A 17,748-nucleotide genomic window follows, 5' to 3' on the forward strand; every position below is an offset into this window, starting at 1 on the left:
AAAATTTTAATATCTTTTTAACTTGATTTTTCAATATCATACTCAAATATAATTTAATTCTTAAAATATTTAAAAATAAGAAGAAAAAAAAATGTCTAAGTCAATATAATACTAACTCATTTACACAAGTTGTAATTCAGAATTACTCTTATCAAATTGGCATGAGGCCTTCATACAAACCTGGTTGGGACCTAAATGGACTCCACTATTTTATGAAAGTCCGGCCCACTCAAAGTCAAAGTCGGTCTAGGGCGGTTTTGATAAAAAAAAACCCGAGTGTTTTTGGGGTCCCACCATAACTCGACGGCCTGATGGACCTTTTGTGCATATCTAGTCGGAACAAGGATGGAGCCCTGCTTAAAAAATTTGGATTCAGATTTGATATGTGAAACCCGATTGGAATTGATATGTGAAACCCGAACCCAATCCGAAACCCGTAGATTTGGAGTTGGATTTGGATTCGATATATGAAACTCGATTGGATTTTGATTTGGATTTTAAAAATAATTTTGATTTAGATATCTTCGATATGCGAACCGATCGGACCTGTTGTGATCCCTAACCAAAATTGTAACGACTCGAGTTTTTCGGCAATTATTAATTAGTTTGGTATTAATTTTCTAATAGAGGAATAAAATTTTATATTTTATTTTATTTTGTTGGTTTTCAAAAATGACTTTATGAGTTTCATATATTGTTTTGAACAATTCTAAATGATTATTATGTGAATATATGTGTTATGTGATTAAGTGATACTGGTGGAATTGTTCGATAATTAATTATAGTTAATTATGATTATTATGTGATTATATTCTCGAGAGTCAGTGTATTTCATTTTAATTTGATCGTCGAGCTGTGTTATCGATTTCTATTTGTTATAAATTTTATAGTGAATGGATTTTATAAAATTGTGTATTGCTTATAAAATCATTTTTATCGCTTTATAATTTCATTAAATATTTTTAGAGATTTATAAAATTCATAGAATGATATTTTGTTAATTTTTCAGCTCTAAATGATTTTCTGTGTAGTTTCAAGTGGGGTGTTTCTATTAATTTCAAAAATGATCCAAAAATCATGAAAATCATATTTTATTAGTTTTTAAATATTTTAAGATTTTTAAAATTATTTCGGTATTTATCTGGATCATTTTATCTGCGAGTTTGTTCGTTAATTTGTTAAATCAGTCCGAGATCAGGCTGGCCAGTAGGAGGATACGTGTCCTTTATTCGGAAACGTGGCACCACAGTATAGATTCAGTTTATAAGTTTTGTTTTAAAATTACATATACTCCCTTTTCTCTTCCCTGTACCCACTGTCTCTCACCTCTCTCTGAATCTCTCTCCTCTCAATCGCTCTTTCTCAAATCTCTCCCTCACCATCTCTCTCCACTCTCCTTCATCTCTCTTTCCCGCCGCTCTCTCTCTCGGCTTTCCCTCTCCCTCGGTCGTCTCTCCCCGTCGACCCTCTCTCCATGCCGCCTCTCTCCCCGAACAACACCGCCCGTCGCCGCCTCCTTTTCCGGCCGTTCAGCCGCCGCCGCCGGCCGTAAGCCACCACCAGTCTCAGTCCCTCTCTCTCGTGGGTTTCTCCCCATCTCTCTCACTTTCTCTCCCCTGCCTTGTTTCGCTACTGGGATTGCGTGTATATACGCGTGTATATGTGTGTGCTGTGTGTGTATTTCGACTGAGTGTGTGCGTTTTGTGTGTGTGTCCTGTGTGTGTATCAGTGTGTGTACTGGGTTTAGTGAAGGGTGTGTGTGTTCTCCGAGTGTTATTAGTTATGTGGCTGTGTAATTCGTGGTGTGGCTCGAGTCATAAAACTGATTTTATATGCTTTTATTTATTATTTCGGTTGGTTCGTTGGGTTGAGTATTGATTGTTGGATGGTAGTTATAAAGTAAGTTATTCGGATTGGTTACAGGCTTTGTTGGGATTTGTTGTGATAGAGGAGGTGCTGCCTGATTTTCAAATAAAATTAGATTTTAAATTATACGGGAGCGTATCCTATAGTTATCGGACTATTGATCGAATTTCCATAGCTACCGATTCGTGATATTTTTTTAAATCTATAAATAATATTTATGTGATTTGGTAGTAATAGCAGTACTACATAGCATTATTATTGATGTTAATGTGTGAAACCGTGTTTACTTGGTAATTTTAGGATGTCGAATATTAATAGATATTAGTATTATTCTTTATTATTATTATTACTTTCACTAGTAGTAATAATAGTAAATAATAATATTAATAATATAAATATGCGATATCTTAAATAGATATAATGCTATGCTTATTTAATTCAACTTGTATATATTTGAATTGAATAGTATCTAAATTGAGTATTATGGTAGAAGGTAAGTAAATGTATGGAAATATGTGATACCTGCTAAGTGCTACGTGTTAAATGTTAGAGTATTATTCTTGATAGTATAATGTATTAATATTGAGTTACTTTCCGTTTTAAAGATAAGCTGCTAGTTTCTTTCAATCATGATGTGTTTAGGTGCCGCATGTCTGGGCGGATTATTTATCATTATGTGTTAGGTGCCGCATGTCGGGGCGGGTACTTTTCTTATGTGTGTTGCTGCATGTCAAGGCAGATTTTCTTTATATTAGTATTTTATTTAGTTTAAAGAGATTGATATGATTGATTTGAAAACAGGGGGATAGTCCTATTTACGAATAGGTCATGCCGAATTTTCCGTAGAAATATTAACTTAAGTTACGCGTTCTCGTGTTAAATAATATTCTGAGTTGGTTGTAAGTTATAAGCTATAATGTGTGCTACTTGTTATGTGCTGTATATATATGTATATATATATCACGAAAGGGTAGAAATAGGATAGTCGTTTCGGAAGGATACTAAAGTAGTATCTTTTTGCTTATAATAGGATCGAGCATTGAGGGCGTGATACCAAGCAAAGGCAAGAAAAGGTGAGAGTTGTATAGCGGTTCAGTAGTTACGGATTGTTCGAGACGAGTAGAACCAGACATTGGGGATCAAGACTGAACTTAGATAAGATTCGTATCAGGCTGCAGTAACCGCATGAGCGACATAGCAAAGAATCAGGAATAGTTGATGGTGATGTCTTGAGAAAGCAGAATAAGATAAGGATGTTAGCTAAGAGTGTAAAAGCTAAGGACCAAAGGCAAGTATTCTCATTTCTCTCTTATATATTTGAAAGTGCAAGTATTCCTACTCTTCTCTTTTATTTAAAGAGCAAGTATTTCAATTTCTTTTGATAATGCAAGTATTTCTATTCTTCTCTTATTTATTAAGAGCAAGTGATTTATTCCACAATTATTAATTATTGCCAATGCAATTATTATATTCTGTATTTCAATTCATAGAATATCATATGCTTTGGATTTAATTATTGTTCGATATTCCATACACCATACAGATACTCAATAATGATTGAATTCAATACATTCCAATGATTGAATTCCCTACATTCTAGTAATCATTCTACTAGAATTCTCAAATTACTTCTAAGATAGATAGTGAAAAACTATGCTATCCAGATATACTCCAAACAGTACAAGAGTTGAAATTCATAATTAGCAAATAACTAATTATTCTAGTTATGTTGCCATCAGTTGATATGACTACTCCGGACCATGTGAAATGGCGAGTTTGTTGATCGAGAGAGTTGAGTGATTCAACTCCCTAAGAAAATAAAACGTTTTTGCGTAAGAGGCCGGGACGGCGGTCCAGTGAAGGGCTATTTGGGTATTATTGAAATATGATAATACTTTTCTGCCAAAGGCCAATGTGTTGCCTTATATTTGGTACCTGTGAATTAGGACATGCTTCTACGAAGTGTGATCCCGTACTATTACACGTGCTGATCAGCTGTGATAGTACACCCGTCAGTGGAAGTTTCAATCAAAATTTATGATTTGATTACTTAAGCTAATATTGCTTTTGTTTTCCATTGGATACTATTGTTTCTTATCTCTTTACTTCCAGAAGGATAGCACTTATTAATGCTTTACATTTAAGCATTTTATATATATATATTGTTGAGCCTTCTAGTTGCTCATTCTTCCTTTGTTGTTGCTGTGCTAATCTTTGAGTTACAACTGTTATGATTTACTTCAAAAGTTTGCTTTATTTCAAATACTCTAATTTCATTCAAAAGAAATTATATCTTGTGGCTCTTGCCTTTCTTATTATCTTGCTGAGCATTTTCGCTCACTCTTGCTATTATTTCTAACCCTTTCAGCTAGGGATTGAGATGTCACCTGTATAAGCTGCGCGTAAGATTGATGCTAGGCGAGATTGCCAGGGAGATGTTTGCAAGAGTAGTTCTGGTTAGAGTTGATTTATTCCAGTTTAGTTGTATAATAATTTATTTATTGGTTATCAGTTACTCTTCTTATCGAGGTCTAACTGGTAATGTAGTTTAAGTTGTAATAAGATTTAAAGTTTTAGTTTCTGATTTCAGTGTTGTAACCTATTAGCGATCCTGTTTTTAGGGGGTCAAAGGGATTTTAGTTTTAATCTCTTTTAAAATGTTCAGATTTTCAAATATCTGTTTTACCTTCTTCCGCAAAATACAGGTTTTTAAATGATTTTGTTTTAGTGGCACCAAATCCAGACCCCCGGATTTTGGGGGCTGTCACAGTTGGTATCAGAGCTATAGGTTATAAGTTATTGAAATCAGAATGTAGAGTGTGATAGGATTTTGTTTAGTGGAACCTCATATAGAGGTAAGTCAAGACTATTGGTTATAGTCTTTGTTGATGGAACTGAGACTGAGTTTGGAGTAATGATTCTGAGTAATCATTTTGGGTATATCCTAGTTTCCATATCTAGAGCTAGTGAGTTTGGATCTCAAGAGAAACATTAGTACACCTTTAGTTGCCAATCTCTCAGAGCTTGATGTTGACTTTCTGACTAACCATTGCCAGCTAGACTTGTGGAGAAACCTATCTAGTCTAGAATGTTCCTTGTCATCTCTACCACTTTTGAGTGTTTGTTCGAGGGTCATCTATTGTTTCTATAGAGACATATAAAATAAGTATGAGAATTGTTGGGTCAGAGTAAGAAAGGTATATAGTTCTCGGTTTGAGAGCTTATATAGATTTCGTGTTAAAATACTAGATATAGTGCTATGAGTAGGCTAGAACGTCAACGCTCTACAATGTTGATTGTATAAAGTTGAAGATGGCTTCTTATCGTGTCAAGCTGGATAGGACTTTTTACTAAAGTAGATAGCGGTGGTGGAATCTTTGGAGTCGTGTACGAATCGGCCAGAATATTAGAACATCGAGAAGAACTGCTAGAATCGAAACGAGCCAGAGGAATCAGTCAAGAAGGCATCTGTGAAAATCTTGGTAATACCTTCCTCATTCGTTGATTATATTGATTATTTTTCTCCTTAGTGAATTGTTTTGATATCTCTTTCATAGAGGTATTTGATGAAGTATCAGTTTCTCTTTTGCGTAAGTTATCAAATGATGCTTATGGTTATTGTATCTTTTTTTGACTATTCTTTTCATCGAACCTAGCACTTTTGAAATCTATCGATTTTGACATCTTTTCATAGAGATTTTTATTAGAAATTATATCTTCTCTCTCATGAGTTATAGAATGATACTTTTGCTTACAATATCATTATCAATTATTCTTTTCATCGGAATTAGTACCTTTGCTATGTATTCATTTCTGAACCTAGAATGTCTCATTCATCAAAAGACAATCATTGTTAGTTGATTTCTGAACTTCTCTCATATTTTTTTTACTCTAACTGAGATGAACAACCCTACTTATAGGGGACACAAGGACTATCTGTCTGTGTGATAGAAGTTTGATGGGACGCCATCACTTGTGTGTTGTGCATTACAAGAAGGCTAAATACCTTTAGTAGTATCTTTGTTAAGATACGCAACATTAAGTTCTCTTGATCATATTGATCTCTCAGTAATTTTTAATTCCAAATTAGTTTTTCTCTGCAAAATCATACTATACCCTTTGCCTTGATATCTAAAATCTGATAAATTCTAAGATTCCATGATTCTTATTTTTCGACCAATTTTGAGGGTATGCCAGCTAAATTTGAACGAGCTAATGCAACCAATACATTTCAAGATTTCGCATATAACTACAACTACAGAAGCGGATCACGATGCTACTTGCAAGCAATAGCATGCTCTAGTTCTCTCTTCGCTGATTCCGAGGACGGAATCCTTATAAGGGGGAAGTCTGTAACGACTCGAGTTTTTCGACAATTATTAATTAGTTTGGTATTAATTTTCTAATAGAGGAATAAAATTTTATATTTTATTTTATTTTGTTGGTTTTCAAAAATGACTTTATGAGTTTCATATATTGTTTTGAACAATTCTAAATGATTATTATGTGAATATATGTGTTATGTGATTAAGTGATACTGGTGGAATTGTTCGATAATTAATTATAGTTAATTATGATTATTATGTGATTATATTCTTGAGAGTCGGTGTATTTCATTTTAATTTGATCGTCGAGCTGTGTTATCGATTTCTATTTGTTATAAATTTTATAGTGAATGGATTTTATAAAATTGTGTATTGCTTATAAAATCATTTTTATCGCTTTATAATTTCATTAAATATTTTTAGAGATTTATAAAATTCATAGAATGATATTTTGTTAATTTTTCAGCTCTAAATGATTTTCTGTGTAGTTTCAAGTGGGGTGTTTCTATTAATTTCAAAAATCATGAAAATCATATTTTATTAGTTTTTAAATATTTTAAGATTTTTAAAATTATTTCGGTATTTATCTGGATCATTTTATCTGCGAGTTTGTTCGTTAATTTGTTAAATCAGTCCGAGATCAGGCTGGCCAGTAGGAGGATACGTGTCCTTTATTCGGAAACGTGGCACCACAGTATAGATTCAGTTTATAAGTTTTGTTTTAAAATTACATATACTCCCTTTTCTCTTCCCTGTACCCACTGTCTCTCACCTCTCTCTGAATCTCTCTCCTCTCAATCGCTCTTTCTCAAATCTCTCCCTCACCATCTCTCTCCACTCTCCTTCATCTCTCTTTCCCGCCGCTCTCTCTCTCGGCTTTCCCTCTCCCTCGGTCGTCTCTCCCCGTCGACCCTCTCTCCATGCCGCCTCTCTCCCCGAACAACACCGCCCGTCGCCGCCTCCTTTTCCGGCCGTTCAGCCGCCGCCGCCGGCCGTAAGCCACCACCAGTCTCAGTCCCTCTCTCTCGTGGGTTTCTCCCCATCTCTCTCACTTTCTCTCCCCTGCCTTGTTTCGCTACTGGGATTGCGTGTATATACGCGTGTATATGTGTGTGTTGTGTGTGTATTTCGACTGAGTGTGTGCGTTTTGTGTGTGTGTCCTGTGTGTGTATCAGTGTGTGTACTGGGTTTAGTGAAGGGTGTGTGTGTTCTCCGAGTGTTATTAGTTATGTGGCTGTGTAATTCGTGGTGTGGCTCGAGTCATAAAACTGATTTTATATGCTTTTATTTATTATTTCGGTTGGTTCGTTGGGTTGAGTATTGATTGTTGGATGGTAGTTATAAAGTAAGTTATTCGGATTGGTTACAGGCTTTGTTGGGATTTGTTGTGATAGAGGAGGTGCTGCCTGATTTTCAAATAAAATTAGATTTTAAATTATACGGGAGCGTATCCTATAGTTATCGGACTATTGATCGAATTTCCATAGCTACCGATTCGTGATATTTTTTTAAATCTATAAATAATATTTATGTGATTTGGTAGTAATAGCAGTACTACATAGCATTATTATTGATGTTAATGTGTGAAACCGTGTTTACTTGGTAATTTTAGGATGTCGAATATTAATAGATATTAGTATTATTCTTTATTATTATTATTACTTTCACTAGTAGTAATAATAGTAAATAATAATATTAATAATATAAATATGCGATATCTTAAATAGATATAATGCTATGCTTATTTAATTCAACTTGTATATATTTGAATTGAATAGTATCTAAATTGAGTATTATGGTAGAAGGTAAGTAAATGTATGGAAATATGTGATACCTGCTAAGTGCTACGTGTTAAATGTTAGAGTATTATTCTTGATAGTATAATGTATTAATATTGAGTTACTTTCCGTTTTAAAGATAAGCTGCTAGTTTCTTTCAATCATGATGTGTTTAGGTGCCGCATGTCTGGGCGGATTATTTATCATTATGTGTTAGGTGCCGCATGTCGGGGCGGGTACTTTTCTTATGTGTGTTGCTGCATGTCAAGGCAGATTTTCTTTATATTAGTATTTTATTTAGTTTAAAGAGATTGATATGATTGATTTGAAAACAGGGGGATAGTCCTATTTACGAATAGGTCATGCCGAATTTTCCGTAGAAATATTAACTTAAGTTACGCGTTCTCGTGTTAAATAATATTCTGAGTTGGTTGTAAGTTATAAGCTATAATGTGTGCTACTTGTTATGTGCTGTATGTATATGTATATATATATCACGAAAGGGTAGAAATAGGATAGTCGTTTCGGAAGGATACTAAAGTAGTATCTTTTTGCTTATAATAGGATCGAGCATTGAGGGCGTGATACCAAGCAAAGGCAAGAAAAGGTGAGAGTTGTATAGCGGTTCAGTAGTTACGGATTGTTCGAGACGAGTAGAACCAGACATTGGGGATCAAGACTGAACTTAGATAAGATTCGTATCAGGCTGCAGTAACCGCATGAGCGACATAGCAAAGAATCAGGAATAGTTGATGGTGATGTCTTGAGAAAGCAGAATAAGATAAGGATGTTAGCTAAGAGTGTAAAAGCTAAGGACCAAAGGCAAGTATTCTCATTTCTCTCTTATATATTTGAAAGTGCAAGTATTCCTACTCTTCTCTTTTATTTAAAGAGCAAGTATTTCAATTTCTTTTGATAATGCAAGTATTTCTATTCTTCTCTTATTTATTAAGAGCAAGTGATTTATTCCACAATTATTAATTATTGCCAATGCAATTATTATATTCTGTATTTCAATTCATAGAATATCATATGCTTTGGATTTAATTATTGTTCGATATTCCATACACCATACAGATACTCAATAATGATTGAATTCAATACATTCCAATGATTGAATTCCCTACATTCTAGTAATCATTCTACTAGAATTCTCAAATTACTTCTAAGATAGATAGTGAAAAACTATGCTATCCAGATATACTCCAAACAGTACAAGAGTTGAAATTCATAATTAGCAAATAACTAATTATTCTAGTTATGTTGCCATCAGTTGATATGACTACTCCGGACCATGTGAAATGGCGAGTTTGTTGATCGAGAGAGTTGAGTGATTCAACTCCCTAAGAAAATAAAACGTTTTTGCGTAAGAGGCCGGGACGGCGGTCCAGTGAAGGGCTATTTGGGTATTATTGAAATATGATAATACTTTTCTGCCAAAGGCCAATGTGTTGCCTTATATTTGGTACCTGTGAATTAGGACATGCTTCTACGAAGTGTGATCCCGTACTATTACACGTGCTGATCAGCTGTGATAGTACACCCGTCAGTGGAAGTTTCAATCAAAATTTATGATTTGATTACTTAAGCTAATATTGCTTTTGTTTTCCATTGGATACTATTGTTTCTTATCTCTTTACTTCCAGAAGGATAGCACTTATTAATGCTTTACATTTAAGCATTTTATATATATATATTGTTGAGCCTTCTAGTTGCTCATTCTTCCTTTGTTGTTGCTGTGCTAATCTTTGAGTTACAACTGTTATGATTTACTTCAAAAGTTTGCTTTATTTCAAATACTCTAATTTCATTCAAAAGAAATTATATCTTGTGGCTCTTGCCTTTCTTATTATCTTGCTGAGCATTTTCGCTCACTCTTGCTATTATTTCTAACCCTTTCAGCTAGGGATTGAGATGTCACCTGTATAAGCTGCGCGTAAGATTGATGCTAGGCGAGATTGCCAGGGAGATGTTTGCAAGAGTAGTTCTGGTTAGAGTTGATTTATTCCAGTTTAGTTGTATAATAATTTATTTATTGGTTATCAGTTACTCTTCTTATCGAGGTCTAACTGGTAATGTAGTTTAAGTTGTAATAAGATTTAAAGTTTTAGTTTCTGATTTCAGTGTTGTAACCTATTAGCGATCCTGTTTTTAGGGGGTCAAAGGGATTTTAGTTTTAATCTCTTTTAAAATGTTCAGATTTTCAAATATCTGTTTTACCTTCTTCCGCAAAATACAGGTTTTTAAATGATTTTGTTTTAGTGGCACCAAATCCAGACCCCCGGATTTTGGGGGCTGTCACAGTTGGTATCAGAGCTATAGGTTATAAGTTATTGAAATCAGAATGTAGAGTGTGATAGGATTTTGTTTAGTGGAACCTCATATAGAGGTAAGTCAAGACTATTGGTTATAGTCTTTGTTGATGGAACTGAGACTGAGTTTGGAGTAATGATTCTGAGTAATCATTTTGGGTATATCCTAGTTTCCATATCTAGAGCTAGTGAGTTTGGATCTCAAGAGAAACATTAGTACACCTTTAGTTGCCAATCTCTCAGAGCTTGATGTTGACTTTCTGACTAACCATTGCCAGCTAGACTTGTGGAGAAACCTATCTAGTCTAGAATGTTCCTTGTCATCTCTACCACTTTTGAGTGTTTGTTCGAGGGTCATCTATTGTTTCTATAGAGACATATAAAATAAGTATGAGAATTGTTGGGTCAGAGTAAGAAAGGTATATAGTTCTCGGTTTGAGAGCTTATATAGATTTCGTGTTAAAATACTAGATATAGTGCTATGAGTAGGCTAGAACGTCAACGCTCTACAATGTTGATTGTATAAAGTTGAAGATGGCTTCTTATCGTGTCAAGCTGGATAGGACTTTTTACTAAAGTAGATAGCGGTGGTGGAATCTTTGGAGTCGTGTACGAATCGGCCAGAATATTAGAACATCGAGAAGAACTGCTAGAATCGAAACGAGCCAGAGGAATCAGTCAAGAAGGCATCTGTGAAAATCTTGGTAATACCTTCCTCATTCGTTGATTATATTGATTATTTTTCTCCTTAGTGAATTGTTTTGATATCTCTTTCATAGAGGTATTTGATGAAGTATCAGTTTCTCTTTTGCGTAAGTTATCAAATGATGCTTATGGTTATTGTATCTTTTTTTGACTATTCTTTTCATCGAACCTAGCACTTTTGAAATCTATCGATTTTGACATCTTTTCATAGAGATTTTTATTAGAAATTATATCTTCTCTCTCATGAGTTATAGAATGATACTTTTGCTTACAATATCATTATCAATTATTCTTTTCATCGGAATTAGTACCTTTGCTATGTATTCATTTCTGAACCTAGAATGTCTCATTCATCAAAAGACAATCATTGTTAGTTGATTTCTGAACTTCTCTCATATTTTTTTTACTCTAACTGAGATGAACAACCCTACTTATAGGGGACACAAGGACTATCTGTCTGTGTGATAGAAGTTTGATGGGACGCCATCACTTGTGTGTTGTGCATTACAAGAAGGCTAAATACCTTTAGTAGTATCTTTGTTAAGATACGCAACATTAAGTTCTCTTGATCATATTGATCTCTCAGTAATTTTTAATTCCAAATTAGTTTTTCTCTGCAAAATCATACTATACCCTTTGCCTTGATATCTAAAATCTGATAAATTCTAAGATTCCATGATTCTTATTTTTCGACCAATTTTGAGGGTATGCCAGCTAAATTTGAACGAGCTAATGCAACCAATACATTTCAAGATTTCGCATATAACTACAACTACAGAAGCGGATCACGATGCTACTTGCAAGCAATAGCATGCTCTAGTTCTCTCTTCGCTGATTCCGAGGACGGAATCCTTATAAGGGGGGAAGTCTGTAACGACTCGAGTTTTTCGACAATTATTAATTAGTTTGGTATTAATTTTCTAATAGAGGAATAAAATTTTATATTTTATTTTATTTTGTTGGTTTTCAAAAATGACTTTATGAGTTTCATATATTGTTTTGAACAATTCTAAATGATTATTATGTGAATATATGTGTTATGTGATTAAGTGATACTGGTGGAATTGTTCGATAATTAATTATAGTTAATTATGATTATTATGTGATTATATTCTTGAGAGTCGGTGTATTTCATTTTAATTTGATCGTCGAGCTGTGTTATCGATTTCTATTTGTTATAAATTTTATAGTGAATGGATTTTATAAAATTGTGTATTGCTTATAAAATCATTTTTATCGCTTTATAATTTCATTAAATATTTTTAGAGATTTATAAAATTCATAGAATGATATTTTGTTAATTTTTCAGCTCTAAATGATTTTCTGTGTAGTTTCAAGTGGGGTGTTTCTATTAATTTCAAAAATCATGAAAATCATATTTTATTAGTTTTTAAATATTTTAAGATTTTTAAAATTATTTCGGTATTTATCTGGATCATTTTATCTGCGAGTTTGTTCGTTAATTTGTTAAATCAGTCCGAGATCAGGCTGGCCAGTAGGAGGATACGTGTCCTTTATTCGGAAACGTGGCACCACAGTATAGATTCAGTTTATAAGTTTTGTTTTAAAATTACATATACTCCCTTTTCTCTTCCCTGTACCCACTGTCTCTCACCTCTCTCTGAATCTCTCTCCTCTCAATCGCTCTTTCTCAAATCTCTCCCTCACCATCTCTCTCCACTCTCCTTCATCTCTCTTTCCCGCCGCTCTCTCTCTCGGCTTTCCCTCTCCCTCGGTCGTCTCTCCCCGTCGACCCTCTCTCCATGCCGCCTCTCTCCCCGAACAACACCGCCCGTCGCCGCCTCCTTTTCCGGCCGTTCAGCCGCCGCCGCCGGCCGTAAGCCACCACCAGTCTCAGTCCCTCTCTCTCGTGGGTTTCTCCCCATCTCTCTCACTTTCTCTCCCCTGCCTTGTTTCGCTACTGGGATTGCGTGTATATACGCGTGTATATGTGTGTGTTGTGTGTGTATTTCGACTGAGTGTGTGCGTTTTGTGTGTGTGTCCTGTGTGTGTATCAGTGTGTGTACTGGGTTTAGTGAAGGGTGTGTGTGTTCTCCGAGTGTTATTAGTTATGTGGCTGTGTAATTCGTGGTGTGGCTCGAGTCATAAAACTGATTTTATATGCTTTTATTTATTATTTCGGTTGGTTCGTTGGGTTGAGTATTGATTGTTGGATGGTAGTTATAAAGTAAGTTATTCGGATTGGTTACAGGCTTTGTTGGGATTTGTTGTGATAGAGGAGGTGCTGCCTGATTTTCAAATAAAATTAGATTTTAAATTATACGGGAGCGTATCCTATAGTTATCGGACTATTGATCGAATTTCCATAGCTACCGATTCGTGATATTTTTTTAAATCTATAAATAATATTTATGTGATTTGGTAGTAATAGCAGTACTACATAGCATTATTATTGATGTTAATGTGTGAAACCGTGTTTACTTGGTAATTTTAGGATGTCGAATATTAATAGATATTAGTATTATTCTTTATTATTATTATTACTTTCACTAGTAGTAATAATAGTAAATAATATAAATTAATAATATAAATATGCGATATCTTAAATAGATATAATGCTATGCTTATTTAATTCAACTTGTATATATTTGAATTGAATAGTATCTAAATTGAGTATTATGGTAGAAGGTAAGTAAATGTATGGAAATATGTGATACCTGCTAAGTGCTACGTGTTAAATGTTAGAGTATTATTCTTGATAGTATAATGTATTAATATTGAGTTACTTTCCGTTTTAAAGATAAGCTGCTAGTTTCTTTCAATCATGATGTGTTTAGGTGCCGCATGTCTGGGCGGATTATTTATCATTATGTGTTAGGTGCCGCATGTCGGGGCGGGTACTTTTCTTATGTGTGTTGCTGCATGTCAAGGCAGATTTTCTTTATATTAGTATTTTATTTAGTTTAAAGAGATTGATATGATTGATTTGAAAACAGGGGGATAGTCCTATTTACGAATAGGTCATGCCGAATTTTCCGTAGAAATATTAACTTAAGTTACGCGTTCTCGTGTTAAATAATATTCTGAGTTGGTTGTAAGTTATAAGCTATAATGTGTGCTACTTGTTATGTGCTGTATATATATGTATATATATATCACGAAAGGGTAGAAATAGGATAGTCGTTTCGGAAGGATACTAAAGTAGTATCTTTTTGCTTATAATAGGATCGAGCATTGAGGGCGTGATACCAAGCAAAGGCAAGAAAAGGTGAGAGTTGTATAGCGGTTCAGTAGTTACGGATTGTTCGAGACGAGTAGAACCAGACATTGGGGATCAAGACTGAACTTAGATAAGATTCGTATCAGGCTGCAGTAACCGCATGAGCGACATAGCAAAGAATCAGGAATAGTTGATGGTGATGTCTTGAGAAAGCAGAATAAGATAAGGATGTTAGCTAAGAGTGTAAAAGCTAAGGACCAAAGGCAAGTATTCTCATTTCTCTCTTATATATTTGAAAGTGCAAGTATTCCTACTCTTCTCTTTTATTTAAAGAGCAAGTATTTCAATTTCTTTTGATAATGCAAGTATTTCCATTCTTCTCTTATTTATTAAGAGCAAGTGATTTATTCCACAATTATTAATTATTGCCAATGCAATTATTATATTCTGTATTTCAATTCATAGAATATCATATGCTTTGGATTTAATTATTGTTCGATATTCCATACACCATACAGATACTCAATAATGATTGAATTCAATACATTCCAATGATTGAATTCCCTACATTCTAGTAATCATTCTACTAGAATTCTCAAATTACTTCTAAGATAGATAGTGAAAAACTATGCTATCCAGATATACTCCAAACAGTACAAGAGTTGAAATTCATAATTAGCAAATAACTAATTATTCTAGTTATGTTGCCATCAGTTGATATGACTACTCCGGACCATGTGAAATGGCGAGTTTGTTGATCGAGAGAGTTGAGTGATTCAACTCCCTAAGAAAATAAAACGTTTTTGCGTAAGAGGCCGGGACGGCGGTCCAGTGAAGGGCTATTTGGGTATTATTGAAATATGATAATACTTTTCTGCCAAAGGCCAATGTGTTGCCTTATATTTGGTACCTGTGAATTAGGACATGCTTCTACGAAGTGTGATCCCGTACTATTACACGTGCTGATCAGCTGTGATAGTACACCCGTCAGTGGAAGTTTCAATCAAAATTTATGATTTGATTACTTAAGCTAATATTGCTTTTGTTTTCCATTGGATACTATTGTTTCTTATCTCTTTACTTCCAGAAGGATAGCACTTATTAATGCTTTACATTTAAGCATTTTATATATATATATATTGTTGAGCCTTCTAGTTGCTCATTCTTCCTTTGTTGTTGCTGTGCTAATCTTTGAGTTACAACTGTTATGATTTACTTCAAAAGTTTGCTTTATTTCAAATACTCTAATTTCATTCAAAAGAAATTATATCTTGTGGCTCTTGCCTTTCTAATTATCTTGCTGAGCATTTTCGCTCACTCTTGCTATTATTTCTAACCCTTTCAGCTAGGGATTGAGATGTCACCTGTATAAGCTGCGCGTAAGATTGATGCTAGGCGAGATTGTCAGGGAGATGTTTGCAAGAGTAGTTCTGGTTAGAGTTACTCTTCTTATCGAGGTCTAACTGGTAATGTAGTTTAAGTTGTAATAAGATTTAAAGTTTTAGTTTCTGATTTCAGTGCTGTAACCTATTAGCGATCCTGTTTTTAGGGGGTCAAAGGGATTTTAGTTTTAATCTCTTTTAAAATGTTCAGATTTTCAAATATCTGTTTTACCTTCTTCCGCAAAATACAGGTTTTTAAATGATTTTGTTTTAGTGGCACCAAATCCAGACCCCCGGATTTTGGGGGCTGTCACAAAAATTTTTGTGACTATTCACTATATTAGAAATTTCTTAGTATAGGTACTACAATTCACAAGCTGAGGATAGTTTCGAACTCATCTATTATGACTAAACTCCATTTTAATATGACAATTTTAACAATCGATAAAGAAGCGTAACTAGATATCATACCTGTAATGATGATTCAAAATTGTAGATGTATTAGCGAGTTCAATCATGATAGAATCCGTGAATTCCGATCCCAAACGCCGAACAAAGTCAGTAGCGTAAACACTAGCTATTAAATCAATACCCATGAAAACAAGTTCATATCATAAATGGATGTGTAGTTGATAAATCTCTATGTTGAACAATCTACTAATGTAAATGGTATGAAGATTTGTTTTATACTTATGATGTTTGTTCACGGCGGCACAACATATATAGTACTTAATTTTGATCCTAGGGTTTTATTGGGCTTTGACAGGCCGGGTATCTCTTCATATGGGCTTAAATATATGCCTTATATATAAAAATAAGAATTTATGTATTTTTTAATCTTAAAACAAGAATTTTCCAATATATATAAAATAAACATGATGCTTACCTACTTTATAATTATAAAAGCGATACTTTCACTTACAACAAGCTGCGCAACCAATAATGTAATCACCATCATCTTCTTGAACTTCTTGCCTATGTCGTTTGGTTCCCTTTATTTCTTCTTCATCACGTCCTTTGGAACGTTCCGCATGACCACTGTTAGCAAATTTTCAAATTCCATTTTTTCACTTAAGTGGTCACATTATTTTTAAGTGAAAAGTAATTTTTTTATATAATAAATTAATTGAAATCTAATTACCAGGGCGAGCAGAGTAATATTAGCAACGTTTTCTGTGAAAATTGAAACACAATTACGAATATTAAATTCATTCATGTGTTGTGTTGACATTATATGAGTTTGACCTGATTCCCGAAATTGCCACCATAGTATAATTATGTGAAATTGACTATTTATTTCAAATGTGGTATCATGGGTAAAAAAATATATTAGAATGTGGCATTCCCGTCAGTTTTTCTGAAATGTATATTTTGTCCAGTTTGCATTCTTACTGCTCAGTGCTGATCTTTTGCCTCTCACTTCTATCCCCCACCTACAAAACTTTCATCTTAAACTGAATAGGGGTGTTATTTATTTATTTCTATAAAAGAAATTAGGCCAGCTATACTTAAGACTTTTAAATTGATTATACTGTTGCATCTATAACAGATAAAGCATTGGAAAATGAAAGCATTGGGATGGTGGTTAATTGTTGTTGGAAGTCTCCGTTTAGCTTCCTTTTGGTTTGGTTTCTTTGACATTTAGGCACGCCGTATTCTCTGGCAACATCCCCCTCAGTAAAGGTAATGTCCATGGTCTCCCCTTTGAACATCTTGGGAGGCTTTTTAGACAGGTGGCACACATTGGTTAAGGGTGGCCCTCGGGCTTCCCGTACATATCTCCTCATAGCACTGCGTCCCTGGCCTCCCACGAAGGGTCCTCCGATGATTGTTCGTACACTACCAGCCTGTGTATTGCGGTTGGCTCCCTGGTCATTTGCCCTTTCGGCCTTCTTCTCCTTATAATTTTTAGCCTCTTGGGCTACAAATTCCGTCAGGTACCCTGTTATAATAAGATCCTCTATGTGGTCTTTAAGATGAACACATTCCGCCGTGTCATGCCCGTTTAGGTCATCGAAAGCACAATATTTTTCCTGGTCTTTCTTCCCAGGGGGTCCATTTCCTAAGGGCTTCCGGAAGAGTCTCGCCTTGTCTCCAACCTCGAAAATATGATCTATGGAGGCCGTTAGAGGCGTGTATTCATGGTACCTTGTTTCTCTTGTCTTCCTCATCATTAGCCTCGACTTGTCGAAGCCCTGC

At 34.5% G+C, this 17,748-nt stretch overlaps 1 long non-coding RNA gene across 2 annotated transcripts; it reads left to right on the plus strand.

Moving 5' to 3' along the window:
- Nucleotides 1–575: 575 nt before the first annotated feature.
- LOC135150260 (uncharacterized) lies at nucleotides 576–15,454 on the plus strand. 2 transcript variants are annotated; one of them, XR_010288570.1, is made up of 4 exons: nucleotides 576–1,548; nucleotides 2,897–3,154; nucleotides 8,534–8,791; nucleotides 14,173–15,452. It is a non-coding gene; the product is annotated as an uncharacterized LOC135150260 (long non-coding RNA). The 2 variants fall into 2 exon arrangements; XR_010288571.1 differs by lacking the exons at nucleotides 576–1,548; nucleotides 2,897–3,154 and adding an exon at nucleotides 3,162–7,185 and having other exon boundaries at nucleotides 14,173–15,454.
- Nucleotides 15,455–17,748: the final 2,294 nt, after the last annotated feature.

This window comes from Daucus carota, chromosome 2, assembly GCF_001625215.2.
Source record: "Daucus carota subsp. sativus chromosome 2, DH1 v3.0, whole genome shotgun sequence".
In the NCBI taxonomy this organism is placed as follows: Eukaryota; Viridiplantae; Streptophyta; class Magnoliopsida; order Apiales; family Apiaceae; genus Daucus; species Daucus carota.